This window comes from Coenobita brevimanus, chromosome 101 (assembly GCF_032717465.1).
Source record: "Coenobita brevimanus isolate Jiangsu-jjx chromosome 101, ASM3271746v2, whole genome shotgun sequence".
NCBI lineage: Eukaryota > Metazoa > Arthropoda > Malacostraca > Decapoda > Coenobitidae > Coenobita > Coenobita brevimanus.
Genome location: NC_137054.1, coordinates 35,957,072 through 35,984,122, shown reverse-complemented (window position 1 = coordinate 35,984,122; position 27,051 = coordinate 35,957,072).

Genomic DNA, 27,051 nt, shown 5'->3' with positions numbered 1-27,051 from the left:
GACCAGTGACCTCAATTGACCTCGGAGGTCAACCTCATATAGCCTATGCCCAAACTGGATGTCATGTTTCCTTGCCAAAGATTGGGCTGCAGGGGTGACCAGCGTTGCCCGGGCTAAAAAAGGCAAACACCACGGGTGACCTCAAATGACCCAGATCTGACTCTTGACCCTCCTAATACCATCCTTGGGTCACCCTGATTCAGAATATATATGGGTCTGGAGGTCTCTCGATCTTGGTTTGGGCGTGATTGAAAGGCAAACACAGACACAACCCTGCTCTTTTATATACCGATACATACAGTACATACATACATACACACACACACACACACACACACACACACACATATATATATATATATATATATATATATATATATATATATATATATATATATATATATATATATGAGAGAGAGAGAGAGAGAGAGAGAGACTGGTAGGTCATCTGAGAGGCGTGGAAGAGCAATGTAGGTAAATGGAAGGGGTGAGTAGCTGTATGTTATTATACACCAGCAGTATTAAGGTTAATGAGTGTGTTTGAGAGGATGATGTTGTGTGGTGTGGTGTGGTGTGGGAGGGGCATAAAAAAGTACAAGGGAAAAAAATGCTGCAAAACTAGTCCTCTCGTTATTATTTTATTTTATCTTTTTATTAGCACATGTCGTTGTATTCACTGACCTGCTTAAAATTTAATCCTCTATCAGTCCGATCAACCAGTTTCCTATTTTGTCTGTACGCATGTTTTTCGAGCCAATTTTCGGATTACTAAATTACCCTAAAATAACACCTTAAATGTGTAAGAAATTGAAGAAATTGGAGGACGAAATAGGGAGAAAACTGATTAAAAAAAAGAGAGAGAGGAAGAAAAGAACGGAAGGGCAGATGGAAGGATGGAAAAAGTAAAAACTTAAAAATGCGGAAAGGAAAGAAATCTAGAAATTAAGAGAGAAGAAAGACAGGAAGAACAGAAGGGAGAACGGAAGGAAGTAGAGGAAGCGTAAAGCACTTTCTCGCTACTACGCTGTGAAACCAGCTTAACAAGAAAATGAGGAGAGAGAGAGAGAGAGAGAGAGAGAGAGGGCGTGTGTGTATGTGTGTGTGTGTATGGGTGTGGGTGCGTTGGTTATATGCATACGAACAGTGTGCGTCATTTTTTCATATTTCTTTGTTAATATCTTTAAGTGCAAGCTTGTGTGTAAAGTACTGAATTCCATTTGTATGTATGTACGTATGTTTGTAGGTATGTAATCCTGCTAGAGTATGTGAATGAGTGTATGTAGATTTTATTGTAAGTGTACAAGTTTGTGTAAACGTGGTATTTAACACTTATGACAGAATTTAATCATGCTAGTGTGGCACCTGAGTTGAGTATATACCAGGCATGTTAGAGTTTTCTTGCGCTTATGTGTACTTGCAGATGAGCTTGTGTATATAAGTAAGCCTGCCGCATTCGTGTTTTGAATATATTGACGTGATGTGTGAAAGAGTATGTAACGAATTTGTGTGTGTGTGTGTGTGTGTGTGTGTGTGTGTGTGTGTGTGCGCGCGCGTGCGCGGGCGCTTATATGTGTGGAGTGCGCACGTGAGTGTCAAGCCGTCATAAAGGTATTATGGTGTTTGCCTATCATCTGTCGTCTGTCTGTCTGTCATATCCCCACCATCATTCTCACAGTTTCCTCAGTCCTTCAGGTCTTCATTTAGTGCACTTCGTGCCTGTCTTTTCACTGACACCAATCTTCTTTTTCGTTATAATATTTTTTTTTTAATTTTCTCTTACACACAGTATCCTCATATTCAACCACGACCTCATTCTCACTCTTATTCCCTATTTCACATTCGCTGCCTTTGCTGCCTCCTGTTTCTCCACCACAACTTTTTTAATTTTTCACACTCATTTTCTTTTCACTCACTTTCTTGTTCAATACCTTCACTGCCTCTCATTTCACAACCATCACTCGCTAACTTTTTTCACCTTCTGACTCTCACTTAATGCAACGATTCGTTTTCCCGACTAGCCTCTCTCTCTCTCTCTCTCTCTCTCTCTCTCTCTCTCTCTCTCTCTCTCTCTCACACACACACACACACACACACACACACACACACACACACACACACTGCTCTGACCGGAAATTTAAAAAAATATATTACTTGAAACTCCAGATGTAAAAAGCTATGAAAGCTGTTGGGATCAAAAGCTCTCTACAGGAGTTTTTCCTGACACAACATGTAAAGGAAGGGGCCAGAAGAAAAGGACCAGAAGATCCCTCAATATTTGACATCATATTACTAGGCAAGAAAACGAAACGGACTACATAAATTATCGTCCTCCTTTCGGCAAAAGTGACCATGCAGTATTAGACTGCAATTTCCGGATAGCATATGATAAAGTTAACGATAATGGAAATTACATAAAGATGCTAGACTACAAAAAAGACAACTATCATGACCTAAAGAAGCACTTTATAGATCATGATTGGGAAATGGAGCTAAGAAGAAAAAATATAAAATGTTATACTGTATATGAAAAATGAGTGAATTTTACAAAACAGGAGTCCAAAATTACATCCCACAGCAAAAAGAATTGAAAATAAAGATAAAGAAGTGGTTTAATCCTCCGTTAGTCCTCTGGGGTATTTAAACGTGGAGTCTGGTGGGGTGTTACTACACCTCAATACAAAAATACATGTAGTGTTACTAACATGTAAAATATATTCATACTCCCGCTTCAGCATATCTCTGGAATCACTAATGAAAAGATTGAATGCCTTGTAGGAGGTGTTCATTAATTTATAATAATAAAATACAATAAATTATAATATCAGTAAAAAGATAAACGGACTTATATCTCATTTCTCAAGTAAATACGCACAGGAAAATACATTTTATGATTTTCAAAATCTGCATAATGATAAACATTATGCAAAAATCAGATAAAAAAAACAATCTATATCATAAATATGATCTACATGGTTAGTTTGATGGGGTGACTGGACATCATGGGGGGGGGGGGAAGTGCCCCTCTCTCTCACAACAACAGAGGCAGGACTAAACCAATCCACATGCTCCCTCCCCTCACTGAATCAAGAGAGTATTGGAAAAGTGAGAAATATTCTAATTACCGGCTAGGAAATATGAGCTTGTAAAAAAATTTGGGGTGCCAAAACACCGCACCTGACTAACGAAGGGTTAATACTGACTGTAAAGAGGCTAAAGAGAAACGAGATTTGCCGTGGATCAGATGCAGATGACGTAATAGTGAGAAAACATACAGTATAATATCAGGCAAGAAATGATTATACAAGGGTAAGAAGAGAAACTCAAAGGCAGTTTGAGGAAGACATTATAAATAAAAGTACCGATCAACCGAAGCTGTTCTTCAGCTACACACCAAGTACAAGTACTGTATGGTAAAGTCAAAGTTAAAATACAGTCCATCATGGATGAGGGGGAAATTTATATCTCTGAAGAAGGTATTTGTGAGATAGGCTACTAACCAAAAAATTCCAGTAAGTTTTTATTTGAGAAAGTAGATTTGAGAGAGATGAAAAAGAACAAGTATACCCACATATATTAACAAATATACATATATCGGAACAAGAGGTCCAGGTAGAGATGAGTTAATTAGACTAAGGAAAAGCTAATGGTCCTGATGAGAATTCATGTTGGGTATTCCATGAAGGTGAAGAAGAGCTAAAGAAAACCTCATCATTGATGACTTCAAAATCTTAAACTTCGCCCCACGAGTGAAATCATCCGCACTTACATATTTCGCCTGACTAATTTGGCATTTCAACACCTGTGGAGCAGATCTGGAAAGATCCATTATCTTTACCATCACATCATTTGCTTCCTCGTAATGCATACCTCACTTCGTAACATATTCGTTTATTATATTAAGCCATCTGCTTAGCCCTTCTCGTCTAACCTCATTCTCCTCACATAAATCCTAGTTATATCCGTTGACTCTAACTGACCATCCATGCAGCCACTATCACCATAATAAATTCTATCTGTCTACCCACCCATTATCCACTGTGGTAGATATAAACTTACCCACCATCGATCCATCCATCCATCCACTGAAAATCAGCGTTTAAGTATTGTAGCTATCAAAACACTGTTGTCTGCTCACCATCTACCGTATCAGTCCACAAACAAGAGCAAGTCTCCAACTTTCCACTGATCCACCCAGCAATCCATCCACCATCCACCAATCCATCCATTCACCTATCTATTCATTAATCCATCCTTTATTCCATTCACCATCACGATACAGCTATATTCATCTCTTTATTAACTACACAGGTAACAAACCACATATATTCATCCGTCCATCCACTAGCACTAACCAGCTTCTATTCATCCATCTGTTATTCTGCCAATCCAAGAAACTTACCATCCATCCCATCATCCATCCATCCATCTTTCTATATGCTCATTCCACTAATAAATCTAAAACACCCACATTATGACATCAATTCGTCTATGCATCCAGTCATAGCACAGTCATCTATCCAGCCCACACAATGCCAATCCATCCATCCATCGTGTAACTAACCTTTCATTTCATGATATAAGTTTACATCCAACCACCGACCATTCATCCATCAGTCCGTCCATCCATCCAACCATCCATTCACCTATAAACCTATCCATCCATCCTTCCACTCACCATCCATCCATCATCCAACTCCGCCTATATAACTACAAACTGACCATCTATCCATTCAACCATCCATCCACACACCAACGGGCAACAGCTTCCCTTCTTCTTGCTAATGATTAAAGTCCTCGGCTTTAAAGAGCTTCAGCTATTTTCATGTACACAACAAGTATGTTCAGTAATGTCCGTTTTTCACCTCGCCCGGACGGAGTCCGATGAGGTGTTGTTTTTGGTCCAGTTTCTTTGTTTGTTAGGAGCATTACGGAAAAAAGCTGAGTGAAATACATAAACTTTCAGGATACTTGGGCACTGGTCCCAATAGAAAGTGATTAAATTTTGGAGATAATCGAGTGACCCTGAAAGGTCACAACAAGGTCACGGATTTTCAGAGGGCTATATCTTGATGCTGGCTGAAGATAGAGATATTTACTATTGTCAACATACAGGAACTCCCATATGGGCTTTCATTTGGCACCAAGATCTTCGACCTTGAGTGACTTAAAAGGTCAAGCTCAAAGTCACGGATATTCAGGGAGCTATAACTCGTAACTGGTTGCAGATGGAAATTTACCATTACATTGTATAACAGTGAAAAAAAAAAAAAAAAAACGAAAGCAATAGTGGCGTTTCCTAAGGCAATTATATATGTAGATCACAAAAACAACACCCAGTGTTGTGCGTGACCCACCAGTTTCTTGTAAATGATCCACCTACAAGTAATGCTATTTACCCCAAGGTACCTTGTGTGCTAAGTCACGAATGGTTCCTATCTCGAGTGTGTCATTATCTTTTTGTGCAAAATTCCAATTTGATTTAGATCATCTGATTTTTATTTCTTTTTACAGGTGACTTTGATATTATTTAAGCAATAATGCCTAGAGGATGCAAGAATTCTCCAGATAGCTTTTTATATAATGTATATGCTGATTGCTGACACTGAAGCAATATAAAAGATGCTTGACTTCACACGTGGAGAAACTACATGAGCTGTACTTCAGATGTAAAATTGGTGATCAGGACAAATGAAGAACACCGCACAAGTTCACTTTCGGCATGGGTCAAAGGTACTGGTCCTGGTCTCATATTTGGTGTGCCAGTGGCATGGAGAAAGCCGAGCAACCACTCAACTGACTGCTACTTCTGTTTAACCCGTCACGTCCCGAGCTATTTTGCACCTCTGACACCCCCCAATCCCGAGGTATTTTCGATTTTTTTTTTTTTTGGCTAAAACCTCCGCTTTTGGTGAAAAACATCGAAAATTCATAGAGAAATCGCTCACCTGAGGTTTAAAATACTCGATCCAGGTATGAGTACCTCCTTACCTGACTGGGTTTTCTAACAGGCTGGCACCAAAGAAAACGAGTTCTATGGGAGGGTAACTATTTCACACGACTCATAAACAGTTTTTATTTATTTACTTGGTACGAATTTATATGTAGTACAAGAGTATATTGGTTTTCAAACAGTAATATAGGCATTATAAGCATTGTTTCACTCACTAACTCATCACCATACCTGACCTTCTTTTGTCACATTACCTGATCATTATTTCTGACTGTTTCTTCCTCTAATGCTATGTAAACTTTGTCCTACACATTGTCATCGATTGGGGAATCACTCTGGCCCTGAATGTCTTTACTGGCCAGGTCACTGGTAACAGGTGAATTGCCGAGACAATGGCGTGAGGGGGGGAGGGGGAAGGTTATGCGGTGTAAGGCATTGTCCCTGCTTGGCATCTTGAAGAGGAATAGAGGAAGGTGTCCCGTGTATAGGTACGAAAAATCACTCGGGAAAAATGGAAAGTTGTGCAAATTAGGGACCTTGCAATTGCACGACGTACCAGTATGTCGCCAGGACTGGCAAATGCAAAATATTGCAATGTACCCATACGTCAATGGGACGGGGCAGGTTAACAGATATCGCAGGTAAGTATTCTTCCCTCTATGTTCCTTATCAGTTAGAATTTTCTCACATGACATCTCATTTTTTTTTCTAAATACAAAATAAGTGCTATATGATGTTTTTCTTTTCTCACTATGCATCGAAACCAGAAGGGCAGAAAAGCTATTGTCTACCCAGATCTTCAGTCTGCTATTCGCCCTGTCAGACATTCAAGTGATATACCCGTTCCTCAGCCACCATCTGAAATGCCAGGCGATGGCACGGACAGCTCGGAAGAACCAGGATCACATTATTCCAAGCATGAGCCACGACCTAAACCTGACAAGAAACCACATCTCATCACCCAGGCTGAACTCAATGATTTGGTTCATGATCTAACCCTTACTAAACAACAGAGCGAACTCCTAGCCTCTCGTCTGCAAGAATGGAATCTGTTGGATAAAGCTGCATGGATTACAACATTCAGGAAACGCTTGTCAGATCTGCAGCAGTTCTACTCATTGGAAAACAATCTTTGTTTTGCAGTGATATCAGAGGACTCTTTGATGCTCTTGAACTGAACTATGAACCAAGCGACTGGAGGTTGCTTATTGATGCATCTCTTTACAGCATTAAAACTGTTTTACTGCACATTGGAAACACCATGCCATCCATTCCAATTGCTCACTCAGTCATTTTAAGAGAGACATATGAAAATCTTCCTTTCATTCTAGATCGTATAAATTATAGTGAGCATGAATGGCTTATTTTTGCAGATTTGAAAGTTGTGGCCATTCTTAATGGGTTACGAATTGGCTATACAAAATTTATGTAGTTCCTGTGCGAGTGGGACAGCCGAGCAAGATCAGAACATTACTGTATGTACGCACAGCATGGCCACCTCGGTATTCACTGATACCCGGATCCCACAATGTTATTCATGAACCACTGGTAAAGAAGGAAAAGATCATTTTACCACCTCTCCATAAAAAAACTGGGCTTAATGAAACAGTTTGCCAAAGCTCTGCAGCATCATAAACCATGTTTCCAGTACTCAAGGAGAAATTTCCCATAAGAAGTGATGTTAAAATTAAAGAAGCATATTTGTCGGCCCTCAGATTCATCAACTTATGACTGACAGGGATTTTGAATTAATGGTGGATGAAAATGAGTTAGCTGCGTGGTGTGCATTCAAAGGCGTGTGCAATGGACTACTGGGAAATCATAAAGAGGACCAACGTAATGTTTTAGTGGATGAACTAACCAAGTGTTACCAATATCTTGGGAGCAACATGTCACTGAAGCTTCATTTTCTACATTCTCATCTGTCCTTTTCCCCACAGAATGCAGGGGACGTACATGATGAACACGGAGAGAGGTTTCATCAAGATATATCAATAATGGAGAGCAGGTACAAAGTGAAATGGAGTCCAGCCATGCTAGCCAATTTCTGCTGGAATCTGAAGCGTGACCAATCAGAGACATCACACAAATGCAGAAGTAAATACAATAAATACGGAAACTCATTCTAAAATACTTGTTAAGTGCTTGTTTTTTAATGGATAAGGAATATTAACAATGATGACATTTCATTTGGCAATGACAGTATAATTATTTCATTTTTTTTTTTTAGTTTCAATGTATGAATGTTTAGTACGCATATTACGAGAAAATATGACGTGATAGGGGTATTTGGCTATCAGATTAAGATTCAGCACACGTGAACTGATAATAATATCCTAAAGAGGACTACTTTTTTTTCTTGACCTTGAAATTTGTTATACAATGTTATCAACATACACGAAGTCCCATATAGGCTTTTAATTGGTACCAAGACCTTTGACCTCAAGTGACCTTGAAAGGTCAAACTCAAGGTCACGAATATTTAGGGGATTACAACACGAAACTGGTTTAAGGTAGAGATATTTATTATTATTGCTGATAGAGAGAAAATCCAAATTCTTTACCTGAAGGGTATAGCAGTCATTACAGTATTATGTTGTGAAGGTGAGTTGGTCGTGTCTGCTGGAGATTTCAATACGACATGCACAAGTAATCTAAATGGCTCAGGTTTTTTGTCCTGATATGGATCATTGCTTATAGGAAAAAAATCCAAATCTCCCCAGTGGGGGTCAATATAAGAATCAGTAGGTGGAGACCAGAGACTTTCTGCAGGACAGTTACAGAGTTATTATTATTATTATTATTATTATTATTATTGTTATTATTATTATTACTATTATTATTGTTGTTGTTGTTTTTGTTGTTATTATAATTCTTCCTCTTCTTATCATTATTGTTATTATTATTATTATTATTATTATTATTAATAGCAGTAGTAGTAGTAGTAGTAGTAGCAGTAGTAGTAATAGTACCACCAACAGCACCACCACTTCGAGGTAGTACTGTTATTATTATTCACATGCATTCCTTATCATCCTACAAAGCTCTTCTCTATGCCAGCACTTCCTTTTAGTGTGTCTGTTTCTTCAGTGTTCTCTTTGTCCCCTCTTTACCTGATTTTGCTCATAGTTACCGTTTCCTTTCTGTATTACACCATTTCTCTCAGTCCATTTTTTCCCTTCTGATCTTTATCTTCTTCTGTGTTGTTTCATTCTCTTTATATTCTGCTCCATTTTCGCTTCATTAACCCATACCTTTCCGGTTTTTTCGGGCCACCCCCACCGCCTGAAATTTCGGTTAATTTTCGATTTTTTTTTTTTTTTTTTTTTTGCTCAAACATTCCCTTTTGGTGAGAAACTAATGAAAATTCACCAAGAAAGTTGCTCCCGTCACCCCTAAGTGCTCCTAAAGTGGGTCCCCCCTCAACTCAGCCAGGTGTTCTGTGGCCAGGCCGGTGCAGCTGCTCCGTTTTCTACAGTGGGACGGAGGAGGGTAACTAAACAAAACCATCCTAAATACATATATTTATATTTAATTCCTACAAAAGTACATATACAGCAACAATATTGTGGTGTATATAGAGAAAAATGTGTGAAAATAACGTAGGTTCATAATGGAACCGCCCATAAATCGCCGATTTATGGCACACTTGACTAGCTGGTACTGTTGTTTCGTCGATTGGCGAATCACTGTTGCCACTGAAATCATCTGGGCCAGTGTCCAGGATGGCTTGTACTTCATCCTCTGAGAGACCGCGTGCGCCATGTCTGGTCTGGGTGACTGCAGTCAGGTATGTGGACGAGTCACAGGTGAGCAGCAGTCACGTAATGTCAGCGAGTGTCCCCGCCTGGCAGCAGCTAGAGGAAGGTCTCACGCATCTGCCTGCCACGAATCACCAGCAAAATTTGAAAAATGTGCACGCAATGTGCCCTGCAACTGCGAATTGTACGGTGTACGACAGCAGGTCCATGGCAGCTACCATGTACTGTCATACGACATACAATGTCGTGAAGGTACGGGTTAATGTTTATTCTTCAGAGCTCTTATTTCAAATGGTTTTGTTTTCTACATTATTTACTGGCAAAGAAAAACTGTCTTATTCCCCAAGTATTCTTTACAAGTTTTCAGTCTGTTTGCTACATGCTTTCCCGTTTTTCTTCTCTTCTTAATCGAAATGTTTACATAGTTAGCAGAAGCCTTCAGCCATAAGAGAGCTTGGGTCAGTGTACTGATGTTCGAATTCATGAGATGACTGAAATTTTTTCTGTCATCTAAATGTTGCCAGGGACATAAAACAAAAACTTACTGTACGTCTACAATAATCCGGCCTACCGTAGCCAAATTATAGTAAGCAGTTTACATCCGATGTAGCTCAAACTTTGTGGAATGGTTGATGATAAAGTGTTGATTTTGATTACAATTAATTAAAGGTCAACATCACAGGGAATACGAAGGTAACAGGGCATTGCCAACTCAAACAATACTGATATAATTTGACTAATCTCGGTGGAAATGTTAAGGGTCAGTCAGGAAAAATGAGATTCAATTTTGAGAAATAATCAAAGGCCACAGTCACGGTATAAGGTCAAAGTTTTTAAAGTATGCATGTGTGTGAACAGAATATCTATTATTGCTTTTATATGATATGAATGAAATTTGGTGAATGAGTTGAGGATCATCCAAGGGAGTAACGAATCATTTTCGAAAAAGATAGGTCAAAGATCAAGCATGCAAAGTCATCTTGAATAGTTTTTGTCCGTGAAGGGTAAACTTTGTGGAAAAGATGAGGTTAAAAACAAAGATACAGTGATTCAACTTCGAGAACAATCGGTTAAAGCTGAAGATCACAGGAAAATGTGAAAAGTCAATGTCACTGAGCTAAGGCATCTACAATAGTTCTGATCTGAATTGCACCAAAGTTCGTGGAGGGATTAAAGGTTATGAAAGAATGAAGTAATTCGATTTTAACAGTAATTTATCGAAGCTCTAGGTCACAGAGCAAAGTTAAACATTTCGTCCTTAGGCGAGTTGGTTTGTGTGGATGTTGCGCTCTTTGAGTGCTTCTTGTTGCGATCTTTTCATCAATTTTTTTCATGTTCATTTTATTACTCGGTAACGTTGCCTCAGCACATTTTGTTTCTTGTGCATTTTTACCACTTTTTTACTTTCTTCTAATATATATATATATATATATATATATATATATATATATATATATATATATATATATATATATATATATATATATATATATATTCATGATTGTTATTCTATATAGCCTTAATGTTTTTTCTAGGAGTAGTTCTCCCAAATAATTTTCATCATTCCTATGTGAGTTAAGCTGGAGATTTTGGTGGGTGGGGTAGAGTCATCCTGCATTTCTCTCCATATCGTTGACAGAAGAGTTACGTTATTTATAAACCATCCTGTGACAATCAACCTCAAAGGGGACTCAATAGGTCTGTTGCCATTTGCTTCCCTTTGCAGACAATCAACCTCAAAAGGATCAATGGGTCTATTGCTATTTGCTTCCCTTTGCAGTATGTTATATTCCTCCTCCTGCTCCTCTTCTACTACCTCCTCCTCCTCCTCCTCCTCCTACTTCTCCTCCTCCTCATCATCATCATCTTCCATCTTCTTTGTCTTTCTATTCTTTCTCGCCCTCACTCTTCCTCCCCCTCCTCTTTTTTTGCATAGACTTCACTCCTTCGTACCTGTAGCTTAATCTCTCCACTCCCCCCCCCCTTCTCTCTCTCTCTCTCTCTCTCTCTCTCCACCCTTTCCCGTCACTTTCTTTTCTCCAGTTCTCTCATCTATCTTCCTTCCTGACTCTCCCGTCCTTCCCCATCCTTCTGCCAGTTATCTCCCCGCTACTACGATAACGTCTTTTCTTACTTTATTAATATAACTATCAACACGCTGCAGCAAGAAATTAATGCATTATAACGTTGGCAGTAGTCTATAACAAAAACGTTAACAACGGCCACCTCAGGCCTCATGTGTTGGGTACACTGCTTTGCATACACACACACACACACACACACATACACACACACACACACACACACGCATGCAAGCACCCGACGCATGAGGCCTGGGATGGCCGTTGCTAACGTTTTTGTCTTACAGCCAAATTTATAATGCATTAATTTCGCCCTGCAGTGTGTTCATAGTTATATACTTTTTTTCACATCCTATAGTTTTATGTCTGTGCATTAGTAATGTGACTGTGAGTGTAAAGTATGAGGTTAGCTTGAGATGTAACTGCCAGTTAAGAATGACAAGTCATGGGATTGGGTTGGGAAGGGGTATGGGGGAGAGTTGAGAGCTGGAGTAGAAGGGGCTGGAGTAGAAGGGGCTTTGGGCTTCGTTTCAAATCCCTTCCTTCTCATCTTCCCTTGTAGGTTATATAGGGGTAGGGGAATTTTTTGAAGGGCACTCTTGAGCAGAAATTAGTGATCGTGAGTGTAGCCTATATGGTCATTAAATACAAACTTAAAATGATAAGGGTTATGTAGACGAATAGCTGCAAGCAGGTACAGCTCCAGCCAGATTTTCGTGATACAGTCAGCACTGCCAAAGCCAAAGCATCTGAAGTTCAGAGTTCGAGAATTTCGACTCGCGTGTCTGACACACACACACACACACACACACACACACAGTATACACCTAAGGCATGGTAACAGACATCGACGGAGCGTCTCCCTATCTCATTACAATCACGACCAATATTTCTATGAAACATGTAATCTATATCCTTCTATATATGTAAAAGGCTAGTGATTTTATTTATTTTTTTCATTTCACATGACGATGTGATTAGGCAACATAGTATTACATTTACCCAGAATACATCCTATACTTGTATAATCATAGCTAGGAAACGCTGATAGGTAACATTTTACCATATGCCTTGTCCTTTGCAAATGACCTTTTAATTTCAAACTACATTTGTGTAGTAAATAGATGATGAAAGTATAGCACACTCGTATCTCGTGTGTAAGCTATGAAACACACGGAGGGTCGGGTCTCCTTACATCTTGTCTAAGCCATAGGTTAGTCACATAAATGACAGGCGCTACCACAACGTGGATAAGCGTCTTATTTTAAATTACGATTGGTAATATCGATATATAGTTTTGTCCCTTTATAATATTATAATTGTAATAATAAACACTGAAGGGGATGAAAGACTCAATTGCTCTGATATTTAATAATCCCATACGTAATATCCAGCCCACCCACCACTTTTCACAATCACTTTCTGTAGCCTCCGCGTCATTGATGCCACAAGCTTTTACATCAGGTCGAGAATTTCGACTCGCGTGTCTGACACTGATAGGGAGGGAAGGAGGGACGGAATCATCCGAGATTTCTTTGTATCCTACGGATCTGGGGGTTGCCAGTCCCCTGGAAAATACGGTATGCACAGGAAGGAGCAAAACCTGTCGTTGAGAGGCAGCATCATCGCTCTGCGCGATAGTGGGCTGTCTGTACTTGCTATCGCTCAGCAACTTGATCTGGCACCAAGGATCGTCGCCAAGTGGATTACGAGGTGGAACATCAGCGGAAACCTAAACAACCTGTGTAAGTTCTTTACGTTCTGTGCATACTTGGATTTGTTATAGTATGAGTATTCATAAAATATAGTGTAGGTGAACAATTATAAATATTTTTCCTATGAAGTTATAGTTATTATATTGAAGTTTTCAGTATTATAGATAATCATATTCTACGAGAATACATATTGTTTGCGATTACATCTACAACCATCAACAGCTGTCTTGTGACCTGCATTACTGGTTGGTGGTGGGGTTGTGTAGGGTATTAGGTGTTTAGTCCTGTCACTAATGGGGTTGGAGTAATAGAGGGTTTGTGCTAAGCTGTCAAGCGTGCAATGATGGTTAAGTATTGTTCACGGTAACGTATGACTTATTAGGTGTTTAGTCCTGTCACTAATGGGGTTGGAGTAATAGAGGGTTTGTGCTAAGCTGTCAAGTGTGCAATGATGGTTAAGTATTGTTCACGGTAACGTATGACTTACAGTAGCATTACAGTATAGCAGTAGTTTATATTTACATGTTATCTATGTTTATTTAGTGCATCTGAACCTGGCTGTAGCAAAGACGTGACCAAAACGCATTGCAGCTCTGGCTCCCTCTTTAGTCTTCCGATAATGTTATCATCTCTTCCGCCCTCCCGTTCCAAATGACCATGATATATTATATGCAAAGGAGATAACTAGTTTTTCCACATACCCTTTAACTACAAATCCACATCATTATTTCACACATTAAGCATAGCTGGTGATTAAACTATTGATTATATTTTGGATCCATTAACATTACAAAAAGATTCGTATAATGCGACATAACTGTGTTACGTGATTCCTTTTCCACCAATTTTTGCGAAATAGGGGCGAGCATTGATAAAACAGATAAAGGATGAGGAGAAAGTATATGGGTGTATAGAGTAATATAAACAGCCCTATTCACCACGTTCTTCTGTCGATAATATCAATATGGAAATTGACCCAACTGGTTAACAATGCCCTGTCAAACTTTCGTGGATTCTATGGAGGTGACAGTTGTTAACACGTGAAGTAGTAACGTAGTCCATTCGTCCATACTGATACAACTAAACGACCTGCATATGGCAACATCTCCCTACTGAGTGGCTCTAACAAGATGAGAGAGTGACGTTCGCACCGTGAAACGATATTGTATATGCAGGTCGTTCAGAATTCACAGAGTCGGACGGATGCACTAAAATCTTACATAGTCCTTAGGAAAGACCCATGCAAACTATAATAGTAACGTTTGAGTATACCTTAATAAATGCATCACAACCTCGTTGGGTTTACAGCAAATTCCATTTTTCAGAGAGAATAAGGGCCCCAAGGAGGACGACACCATTACAGGATGGGAACATTTTTGCGGCAGCAAAAGCTAACTTCCTTACCAACGCAGCGGCAATAAGGCATGACTTGCAGTTAGAAGTGTCAGCCAGAACTCTGAGGAGAAGGTTACATCGCGCCGGAATACACCATCACACCCCGGCTCAGAAGGAATGCCTGAAGGACCAGCACCATGCAGGAAGGCTGGCTTTTGCACAGTTCCATGTTGAGCAGATTGACGACTTCTGGAGCAGAGCCATCTTTACAGATGAGATGCATTTCTCTTCTAGTTCCCTTGGCAGAGTCCATTGTTGGAAGAGGGATAATACATGGTAAGGTATGAACTGTCGACAGTCCTGCAATATATGCGGCTTAATTGTAAATTAATAATCACAGATTTAAATACTCTAAAACGTATTACGGTGTTGAAAGTGTGGATGTGTTACAAATGTGACCCAAGTTTGCATGGTTCTTTTAGTTTTTTTGGTTTATCGTGACCCCGCCTTGCCGGGAGGAGGCAAGTAAGGGATTACATGAGCATCACATTTACACTCCAAACACCTTTTACTGTGACATAACTTTGTGTCCCTTCCACAGCACATCGAAAAATAAAACAATAATGTCCTTTTCATAAGCACAGGGTCTGGGTTACCAGCGTCACGACACCCCCCTTATCACATTGCGCCGTCTTTCTCCCTTGCACACCTTTAATTATATATATATATATATATATATATATATATATATATATATATATATATATATATATACGACGAATATTCTTCCAGAGTAGAACAGTGTGGGCATTTGACCACAACAGAAACCTTTAGTTACTTTCTCTATATGCATAGTGTTACTCCAGTAATGAAAACTATGTGCATCATGTCTCTGTGGTAATAATTTACTTGACTCTTTTGCTCCAATCCATTTAAAGGTATAATATTTATAATGTATATTTCTTTAAATGAACACCCATATTGCCACTTAGAAAATACTTTATAGTACGAATGACTAATACAAGGGAACATTGTCGCTTATTTTCTCCTGCAGCTACGACCGACACAACATTCTGGAGTCCCGCTCTGGTCACGTCACGTGCAATGGGTGTGTCAACATGGCATGGGTGATGAGATTCAAACAGCAGGTCGATTCACAGCAGACAAATACATAAAAATTCTAGATGAGTGATTCCTGCCTTCCCTTCAAGAAAGAGATTACCTTTTTCCTCCTGAGCCCGTTCTCTTCATTCAAGATAAATGCCCGATTCCCACTGCTCACGCTGTACAGAGGTGCTTTCAGAGGCAGGACAACCTTGAGCTCCTTGACTGGCCCAGCAAAGGAGCTGACATGAAAATCACTGAGCACGTGTGGACCCAGAGTGTCAATGCCTGGGAAATTGAGAGAAACACTAACACCCTGATGGCCCACGTTCAACGGCAATGGGAGTATCACAGGTGCAGGCCAGAAATGATGCAAACACTTCTGGCATCAATGACGTGGCGGCTACAGAAAGTGATTGAGAAAAATGGTGAGTGGACTGGATATTAAGTATGGGATTAATAAATATCAATGCAACTGAGTCTTTCATCCCCTTCAGTGTTTATTATTACGATTATAATATTATTAAGAGACAAAACATATATCGATTTTACTTCACCAATCATAGTTTACAATACGACGCTTATCCACGTTGTGGTAGCGTCTGTCATTTATGTGACTAACCTATAGCTTAGACAAGATGTAAGGAGACCCGACCCTCCGTATGTTTCATAGCTTACACACGAGATACAGGTGTGCTATACTTTCATCTATTTACTACACAAATGTAGTTTGAAATTAAAAGGTCAATTGCAAAGGGCAAGGCATATGGTAAAATGTTACCTATCAGCGTTTCCTAGCTATGATTATACAAGTATAGGATGTATTCTGGGTAAATGTAATACTGTGTTGCCTAATCACATCAATTCATGTGAAATGAAAAAAAAAAAATCACTAGCCTTTTACATATATAGAAGGATATAGATTACATGTTTCATAGAAATATTGGTCGTGATTGTAATGAGATAGGGAGACGCTCCGTCGATGTCTGTTACCATGCCTTAGGTGTATACTGTGTGTGTGTGTGTGTGTGTGTGTGTGTGTGTGTGTCAGACACGCGAGTCGAAATTCTCGAACTCTGAACCACAGACGCTTTGGCGTTGGCAGTGCTGACTATATCACGAAAATCTGACCGGAGCTGTACATCCAAGTCCAGGAGCAAGTCCAAGCCTTATAAATTCATAGATAAAGCCCAGAAAATTTGAAAAAAAAAAACACAAAAATTCGAAAAATTTCGCCTTGAAAAATTTGGAGTATTGGGATTTTCGGATTATTGGTGGCTGATATATATATATATATATATATATATATATATATATATATATATATATATATATATATATATATTGCACAGACGCCTCAATCCCCGTTCGTGGTGCAGCCCACAAACAAATCGCCTCCACGTCGCCCTGTCCCCCGCCCATACATTTTCCGCACCTGCCTCGCTCCCAACTCACACACCCCTCTCTCATATACCTCTCCATCCCATCCCTTCATCTCATCCTCGGCCTCCCCCTCCCTCTTCACCCCCTCCACCTCACTCACATACACTCTCTTCGTCAATCTTTCACCCTCCATCCTCTCCACATGTCCAAACCACCTCAGTGTATTCCTCCTAACGTTTCCTATCATATCCACATCCACACCACAATGCTGCTTTATATTCTCATTTGTCAGCCTATCTCTCCATGTGACTCCACAGGCTCCACTAAAATAACTCATTTCCACTGCTCTCACTCTTGACTCGTGTCCTTCCAGCAACGTCCAAGCTTCACTTCCATACGTTAGAGTTGGTATCACAATACTGTCATGTAGTAACTTTCACTTCCATGCTCACTTTCCTGCTTCTTATCACTGCTTTCAAGGAACCAGCAACCTTTCTTCCCTGTTGTACCCTTTCAAGCACTTCACCCTCCAAACCTCCCTCCTTACTCATCACACTACCCAAGTACTTAAACATACTCACATTTTCCAGTTCCTCACCATCCAACCTCGCTGTACATTCGCTGACTTCACCTCTCTCAAAGACCATCACTTTACTCTTCCCTACATTCACTTTAGATTCCGTTTCTTACACACTCTCCCAAACTCATCCACCAAGCCTTGCAGGTCTCCTTCGTCTTCACTCAACAACACAGTATCATCTGCAGCAAACAACTTGATGCTACAGGGAGTTTCCAAACACCATCTCTCTCACTAGAGGCCACTCCAACATCCACTACCCTACCTTGTACCTCTTTTATTACCCCATCCATGGACAGACTGAACAACCATGGAGACATGACACATCCCTGTTTCAACCCAATCTTCAAAGAGAAAAATTCACTCGGTTCACCATCCACACACGCACTGCAGCCTTAGCACCAACCACATACATACTGTTGACAGCATTCAACAACTTCCCATCTACTCCATATATTCTTAATACTATCCACAATCTTGTCTATCCACCCTGTCATATGCTTTCTCCAAATCAATGGAAAGCTGCATACAACTTTCTTTCCCTTCTCTATAAACTTTTCCACTAAAGATCTAAGAATGAATATCTGATCTGCACAACCTCTTCCCCTTCCTAAAGCAACTTCCTGTTCTTCTCAGCAGCTTAATTCCTCTGTTCTTCTCTCTAACTCTGTCAATAAGTATCCTACCATACATTTTTCCTATTATACTAAGAAGCACAGATGCCCTACTAGATTACCTACACACTTCTTTTTCCCCTTTTCCTTTGTACAAGGGAATAATTATACCTGACTTCCAATCCTCCCGGGACTCTACCTTCCTCCCAGGCCAATCTTGCATATTTTCCACATCCATTCTACTACTATCTTTCCCTATACTTCAGCATTTCACCACACACTCCATCAATTGCTTGGGTTTTCCCCTCTAACTTAACTTTCTTCTATTGCTTCCACAACTTATATATATATATATATATATATATATATATATATATATATATATGTATATATATATATATATATATATATATATATATATATATATATATATATATATATACAGTATATATATATATATATATATATATATATATATATATATATATATATAATATATATATATATATATATATATATATATATATATTCGAGGTGCATTCCAAAAGTTTTGAGACTTTTTAAGGAGACATTTATTTATTTAAAAAAAGTACAAAATTCTAATCTCCTTCAAAATAGGACCCTCCAACTTCAATGCACTTGTTGTAGCGCTCCAGCCACTTCTTGAAGGCCCCCTCGTAGTCCTCCAAAGTGATGGTGTCTAGGACCCTTGTTACAGCCTCCTTCATCTCCTCAACGTCTTGAAAACGACTGCCCCTGAGGTTCTCCTTCAGCTTTGAGATTAACCAGAAGTCGCAGGGGGCAAGGTCTGGACTGTGGGGAGGATGAGGGACAGTCTTGACGCCCATCTCTGTCAAGTAGTTGGTCACCAGGATGGAACTGTGGACTGGTGCATTGTCCTGGTGCAGGTGCCAACTACCCGATTTGAAGAGCTCTGGCCTGTTGCAACGAAATCTTTTCCTGAACTCCCTCAAAACCTACACATAGTATTCTTTGTTGACCGTCTGGCCTGAGGGAACCCAGTGGATGTAGATGATGCCCTTGCTGTCAAAGAAGGGGATCATCACGAGCTTCCCAGTGGACTTGTTCTGCCTGGCCTTCTTGGGTCTGGGGGAGTCAAAATGCTTCCATTGGGAACTCTATCTCTTGGTCTCTGGATCATAACAGAAGATCCAGCTTTCGTAACAGGTCACCAGAGACCCAAGAGCACTCGGATTCGAGGTAATGAGCTCAACCATCTCCCTGCTGTCACCAACACGTCATTCCTTCTGTTCGTCACTGAGCACCCTGGGAACAAATTTTGCACAAATTTTGTGCATGTTCAGATCTTCATGAAGAATTCTGTGTACAGTTGCCACACCGACTCCAAACTGTGTACTTATTGTCTGAATAGATACACGACGGTCTTCGTCCAGAAAATTGCGAATTTTCTCAACCAACTCCGGCGTGCTGACGTCCCTCCCCCTCCCACACTTCTCATCGTCTCTCACCTCCTCTCTGCCGTCCTGGAACCTCTTTCACCAGCAAAAAACAGATGCTCTGCTCATACAAGTTAATCCATAAGCAGTCTGGGTCATTTCATAAGTTTCTGTAGCGTTTTTGCCCAGTTTAACACAAAACTTTATTGAGAAGTGAGCTTCCAAATTGTCATCACGTCCCGACCGCATTTTGCGAACTAGTTAGCTGTGACAAGCGGTGTATAGTAGTGTGTGTTTACAGTGCTGTAACAGTCGTCTCCTTCAACCTGGAAAAACAAAATTTGGCATGTTAACTTATTAGATGTATAGTAATGATATAATAAAGTGAAAATAATCCAGGACAGTTAGAAGTGCCTCTCCCAAAAGAGTCTCAGAACTTCTGGCATGCACCTTATATATAAATATATATATATATATATATATATATATATATATATATATATATATATATATATATATATACACTATATACATAGATAGATAGATAGATAGACAGATAGATAAATAGATTTATATATATATATAAATATAAATGTATATATATATATATATATATATATATATAGAGAGAGAGAGAGAGAGAGAGAGAGAGAGAGAGAGAGATAGATAGATATGTATAGATATATATATATATATATATATATATATATAGATAGATAAGATATAGATATATATATATATATATATATATATATATATATCAATTTATTCTATCTGTCTATATATATATATATATATATATATATATATATATATATATATATATATATATATATATACATACATACATATATCTATATATCTATCTTTCTATCAATTCATCTATCTGTCTATATATGTAGTTTCCTTTCTGGTCGTTCTATAGCCGCTGTTGTAGACGGCCATCGTTCTTCTCCTAGATCTATCAACAGTGGTGTTCCTCAGGGCTCTGTCCTATCACCAACTCTTCTTCTTTTATTCATCAATGATCTTCTAAGCTGTACATCTAACCCTATCCACTCATACGCTGATGACTCCACCCTTCACCTTTCCATTCGGTTCCCGCAACGGCCCATCTCAACAGTTACTTCAAGAAACAAGGGATGAGGCTATGCAGACACCTAATGTCTGACTTGGCTCGTATCTCTGACTGGGGTAAAAAATATGGTTGTGCTTTAATGCATCTAAGACTCAGTTCTTACACCTATCAACCCGACAAAAATCTTCCACAGGTATACCCACTAATGTTTAATAATATTAAGCTTAATCCTGCATCATCCTTTGAACATGCTTGGAGTTTCATTACTACTCGGGACTACTTATCTGGAAAAATCATATTACATCCTTGTAAAATCTGCTTCCAAGAGATTGGGTGCTAAGCCGACTCGACTCCGCTCTTCTTTTCTTTACTCCCTGCACAATTGTTGACTCTCCTATACAGGGGTTTTATCCGCCTTCCTGTGTGGGAGGCTACAACTCTCATGGTGTGGGGAGGCTCCCTCCCACATACAGCTCTTCTCAATAGGGTGGAGTCAAAGGCTTTTCGTCTCATTAACTCTCCTCCTCTCTTACTGACTCCTTCAACTTCTCTGTCTCCTTCGCCGCTCTGTTGCATCTTTATCCTCTTTTCTGTCGCTACCTTTTTAATGGTCACTGCTCCTCTATGAACTGTCTGCTTGCATTCCTCCACTCTTTCTGTCAGACGGACGCGCGTAGCAAAGCAATCTGTCTGGCAAGCAAACTCTCATCCCTTTCTGTCCAACTCTCTAATGCAAGAGTTAACTGTTACTCCCAGTCTTTCATTTATGCAACAGGTCAGCTCTGGAACTGTCTCCCTCTTTCTGTATTTCCTGCTGCCTATGATCTCCAGTCTCTTCAAACGCAGTCCGTGTCCGGGCATCTCAAAATGATCGGATCTTTGAATTTGGCTCTCTATTGTATTTTGTTTTTTCTCTTGGAGGGAACTGTTACTGCGGGCTCATGGCCTTTGGTTCCTTCTTCCTCGCATAAAAAATATATATATATATATATATATATATATATATATATATATATATATATATGCCTTAATGACCAGGGGCTTTGGCCCCAATGGTCAATTGGCAAAAAAAAAAAAAAATGATATGCACACTCCAACGTGTTGAGCAACATTCATCCGAGAGATCATGATGGTTGTGACAAAGTACCTGCAGAAAACTGTAAACCAACTTTGAAAAATTTTTCAGGTTGTGTAAGTGGCAAGGGGTGAAGGTAATTCACCACTTGTCAAAGGAGGAAATTTTTAAAGCAAGTTTTTGACGTACGAGATGTAACTTCTACTTTCTTAAATTTATTCTGGCTTATGTTCCTAATTGTCTGAAGACAAAAAATTTATAAACTTTCTTTTCACACAGTACTCAGGAAGATATAATCACCCATCAATGTTGAATTAATGAGTACTGTTGGCCTCAAGAAAAAGGACCCTGCACCCCGCCATATTAAAAATTTACCCTGGAACTTAGGAATACTGAACCAGGCTCTAGTTTTCGCCTCTCCTATTTGGACACGATTTTATTATGAATTAATATGAAACAACAAGCTTAACTACCAGTCATGATAAATATCACGGAAAGTTAGTTCAAGCTCGGAGCTAGTAAATTAAGAACAATTTGGAAGAGTGAAACACGATTTTACATTTAATCAACCTCAGAAGGAAAGCTGTGAATGTATGAATTACAACAGAATGAATGCTTATGTTACAAAGAAACTTAAATCAAATGAATCACTCACCTATGCAATCAAACTACCTTAACACTTTTAAATCTACAAAGAGAAGAAAATACTGTTAAGATGCAAGATTTGCCAGTTATATAGTCGAGAAGCTTCCCGACGTTTCTTGATGTTTACCGTAGGTTCTGGTACAAGTCAGAGTTGCCAGTTTGCCTACTGCTTGTGAGCATAGTTGTTTCATAAGTTATGCATGAATTTTTGTGCTCTTTTTCTTTATAATGTTTTATTTACGTGAATGCTTGCCTTTTTGCACACGTGGACTCAATGTGAGTCATAATTCTTGCAATCTGAAAAGTAACCGATGACGCAACATGATGCAACTTCCCTATAAATGGTTGTAGAAACTTTCCCTGTGGATGGATTTGCATTAAATTTGGTTGAGTCAAAGCTGAGGGTGGCCAGGTCTAGGGGAAATATATGGCAACACCCGGGAGCTTATTGGCGGGGCAAGTGGCCTATATTTAGCTCAGTGTTCTCCTGGCAGTCAGCCTCGAAGGGTGTGTGAGCATGCAGCCGCCGGCCATTTAAGCCCACTTTTCCTACTACCGCACCGTCCATACCTTATGTGTGTTATAGTGATATTGTGTTATATATAGTGCAGGGTGCTTATTAAGAAGGTTTATAAGTGTTTCTTATATATTTTCTGAGAAAGCCAGATTTGAAAATTCCTGATTTTTACCGTTCCCCTTGTGTTTTACACTAGACATAAAAATGTCTCAGAAGGGCTTATCTGAGAATGAGTACATGAAATACTTGTTCAGTGGAAGTGAGAGTGAAGCAAGCAGTGAAAGTGAAACGGAAAGTGAATATGTTGAGGAGGAGAGAGTGAGGAACAGGAGAGAGAGGGCTAAATCTGACCCCAAGGAAGATAAGCACAAAGCCACGGTGAAGGCCGCGGCGATTAGCACAACAGAGTAGTAGCACCATCACTACCACCATTCCTTGCACCATTGCCATCACTGGTGTAACTACTCCTATCACTACTGCCATCACCCCTAGGACAATTGTCACCTCCGCCATCACTTTTGTGGCAACGACCATCCCTACCTCATTCCTATGACCCCGGACACCAATGCCATCCCTGCCACCAGTCCTAGCACCACTTGTGTCACTCCTGCCACCACTTGAAACACCCTGTCCCTCGAGACTGAGCAGCATTATCGCCACCTCTCTTCCACCCCCCATCGCAAACACTGACCTCTTTCCCCCCACCGTCACCCTACAATGTCACCACACTCCAACCTGCCTGCATCTCACCACCCATCCAAGAGATTTCCATATCATCTTCCCCTGCTGAATCAGGAAAGTCACTGTCCCCTTCAGACTTCATTCCCCCTGAATATAAGCCAGCATCATCAGCAGCAGCACCACCACCACCACAACCAGCTCCACGACCATCTTCACCACAACCATCACCACCACAACCATCTTCATCACAACCATCACCATAACCATTACCACCACAATCATCACCACCACAACCATCTCCACCACATCACACACACACACACACACGCACACACACACACACACACACACACACACACACACACACACACACACACACACACACACATTATTAAAAAGGAAGTAAAAAGAATAATCCAAAACAATCCTAAATTAGTCAGAGATTCAGCAGATATCAACAAATGTATAGTAATCACTGGTATAGAAGAGGAAGAAGTAAGAAACAAGATCTCGAGAGACAAAAAGGAGATGGCAAATGTAATGAGCATAATGAAGGAAGTATCAGAGGAAATCTGTAGTAAAGACATAGAGGAACACAAAAGGTTAGAGAAATAAGAGAGAAACAAGTAAGGCCCCTATAGGTAACCTTCCTGAATGTAAACACTGTGGAGGAGATACTAAGAAATGCAAAGAAACTTTTGGAATAAGATGAGTTAAAAAATTTATGGAAAAAAAGATGCCTAACACAAAAGGAACTGGAATTACTGAAAGAGAAGAGGGAGGAAGCAAAAACAAAAAATGAGGGAAGATCAGAGGAGGAGAATTATACATTTTTTTTATAAAGTAATTGGATTGCAGGTACGAAAGTGGTACATAAACAGGAGGGAATAAAAAGGAGGAAGGTAGTAGAACCAAGTCATGACAAGTATATAAATAAGATGATTAAGTTGATGTACTCAAATGTGGTTGGAATGGTATCTAAATTATTAGAGATGAATAATTATATCAGAGAAAATGAACCACATAAAATATGCCTAACTGAAACAAAATTAACACCAAGGATATTAAATGACATTCAAAACTTAGAAGAATACAATATATGGAGAAGAGATAGGAACTTAAAAAAAAGAAGAGGAATTATAATATTAACAAAGAAATATCTAAAAGTTACAGAAATAGAACTAGATATACCCTCACAAGTAGAACTGATTGCAGTAGAGATCAATACATCTGAAGGGGAAGTAATTGTAGCCAATTTGTACATGCCACCTAGATCAAACACATGGGAAAGAGGCGAATATGAGGATCTGGCAGGGAGTACAATTCTGAGTTTAAGAGCTTTACTACATAGAATGGAAGAGAAATCGGAAAGAATTATACTAACTGGAGACTTTAATACAAATATAAACTGGAATACTCTAGATACAGTATAATAAGCCAAGAAAGCTGTTGGGACCAAAAGCTTCTGGATCTCGTGCAGGAGTTTTTCCTAAAGGAAAAAAGGACTCGATGCACCCTCAGTGCTAGATCTTATATTTACTAGGCAAGAAAACGATATTGACAGTTTAATATATCACACTCCATTTGGCAAAAGCGACCATGCAGTACTAAATTACAACTTCAGTATTGCATATGACATACTTAACAGCAATGAAAATTACAAAAAGAGCCTAAACTATAAAAAGAGAAAGTATCATGACCTAAAGAAGTACTTCTTAGAAATTGATTGGGAAAAGGAGCTTAGAGGACAAGATTTAAATGCTGTATATAAAAAATTCTGTGAACTTTATGAAACAGGAGTCCAGAAGTACATTCCACAGCACAAAGAAGCAGAAAAGAAAATAAAGAAATGGTTCAATACAGAATGCAAAAATCAAATGAAAAAAGAGTTTTGTTGTGGAATAGATACAGAAAACACAATAGTGAAAGGGCATATAACAACTATAAACAGGAAAGGAACAATTATACAAGAATAAGGAGGGAAGCCCAAAAACAGTTTGAGGAGGATATCATAAATAAAAGTAGTGATTAACCGAAGCTATTTTGCAGCTACATCAGAAGCAAAACCAAAGTAAAAGATAAAATACAATCCATTACGGATGAGTGAATCACCTATATACAAGAGAAGGATATATGTGAAGCATTAAATAAGAATTGCCAATCAGTTTTTTTAAGAAATAAAATTTGAGTGGGATTATGTGGAACATGCATGCCCACACATACTACTAGATATACAAATATCAGAAAAAGAAATACAGGAGCAGTTAAGTAAATTAGACAAAGGAAAAGCAAATGGTCCTGATGAAATTTCATGTTGGGTGCTACATGAATGTGCAAAGGAGTTAAGTAAACCATTATCTTTAATTTTCAAGAAATCCTTGAGACAAGGTAAACTACCTGATATTTGGGTGAAAGCAAACATTGTTCCCTTATTCAAGAAAAGGAATAGACAAAATCCACTCAACTACTGACCAGTATCACTAACCAGTGTTGTAAGCAAGGTATTAGAAAAGCTTATAAGAAAAGCTTGGGTAAATCATCTAGAACACAGTTTGATAACAGAAAGACAGTTTGGTTTCAGAAAAGGAAAATCATTTGTTACTAATCTGTTGAGCTACTATGACAAAGTAACAGACACATTACAGAAAAGAGAAGGTTGGGTGGACACTATCTATTTAGCTTTCAAGAAAGCATTTGACAGAGTACCGCACCAAAGACTTTTATGGAAACTCTACCATCAAGGAGGAGTCCGAGGCAAACTGTATTGTTGGATGCAAGATATTCTCAGAAAAAGAGAAATGAGAACAGTACTAAAGGGAAATTACTCATCATGGAGAGCAGTGACTAGCGGAGTTCCACAGGGCTCAGTGCTGGCACCAATCATGTTTGTAGTGTATTTAAATGGTATAGACAGTAACACTGGAAATAAAAGCTATCTAAATATGTTTGCTGATGATGCAAAAATACAAAGGAGAATTACTAACACAGACTCTTGTAAAGAGCTACAAGAAGAATTAAATAAACTTCATGAATGGAGCAATACATGGCAAATGGAATTCAATGTGGACAAGTGTCATGTAATCAAGTTTGGTAAAAGTGGAAAAAGACCTGATTGGG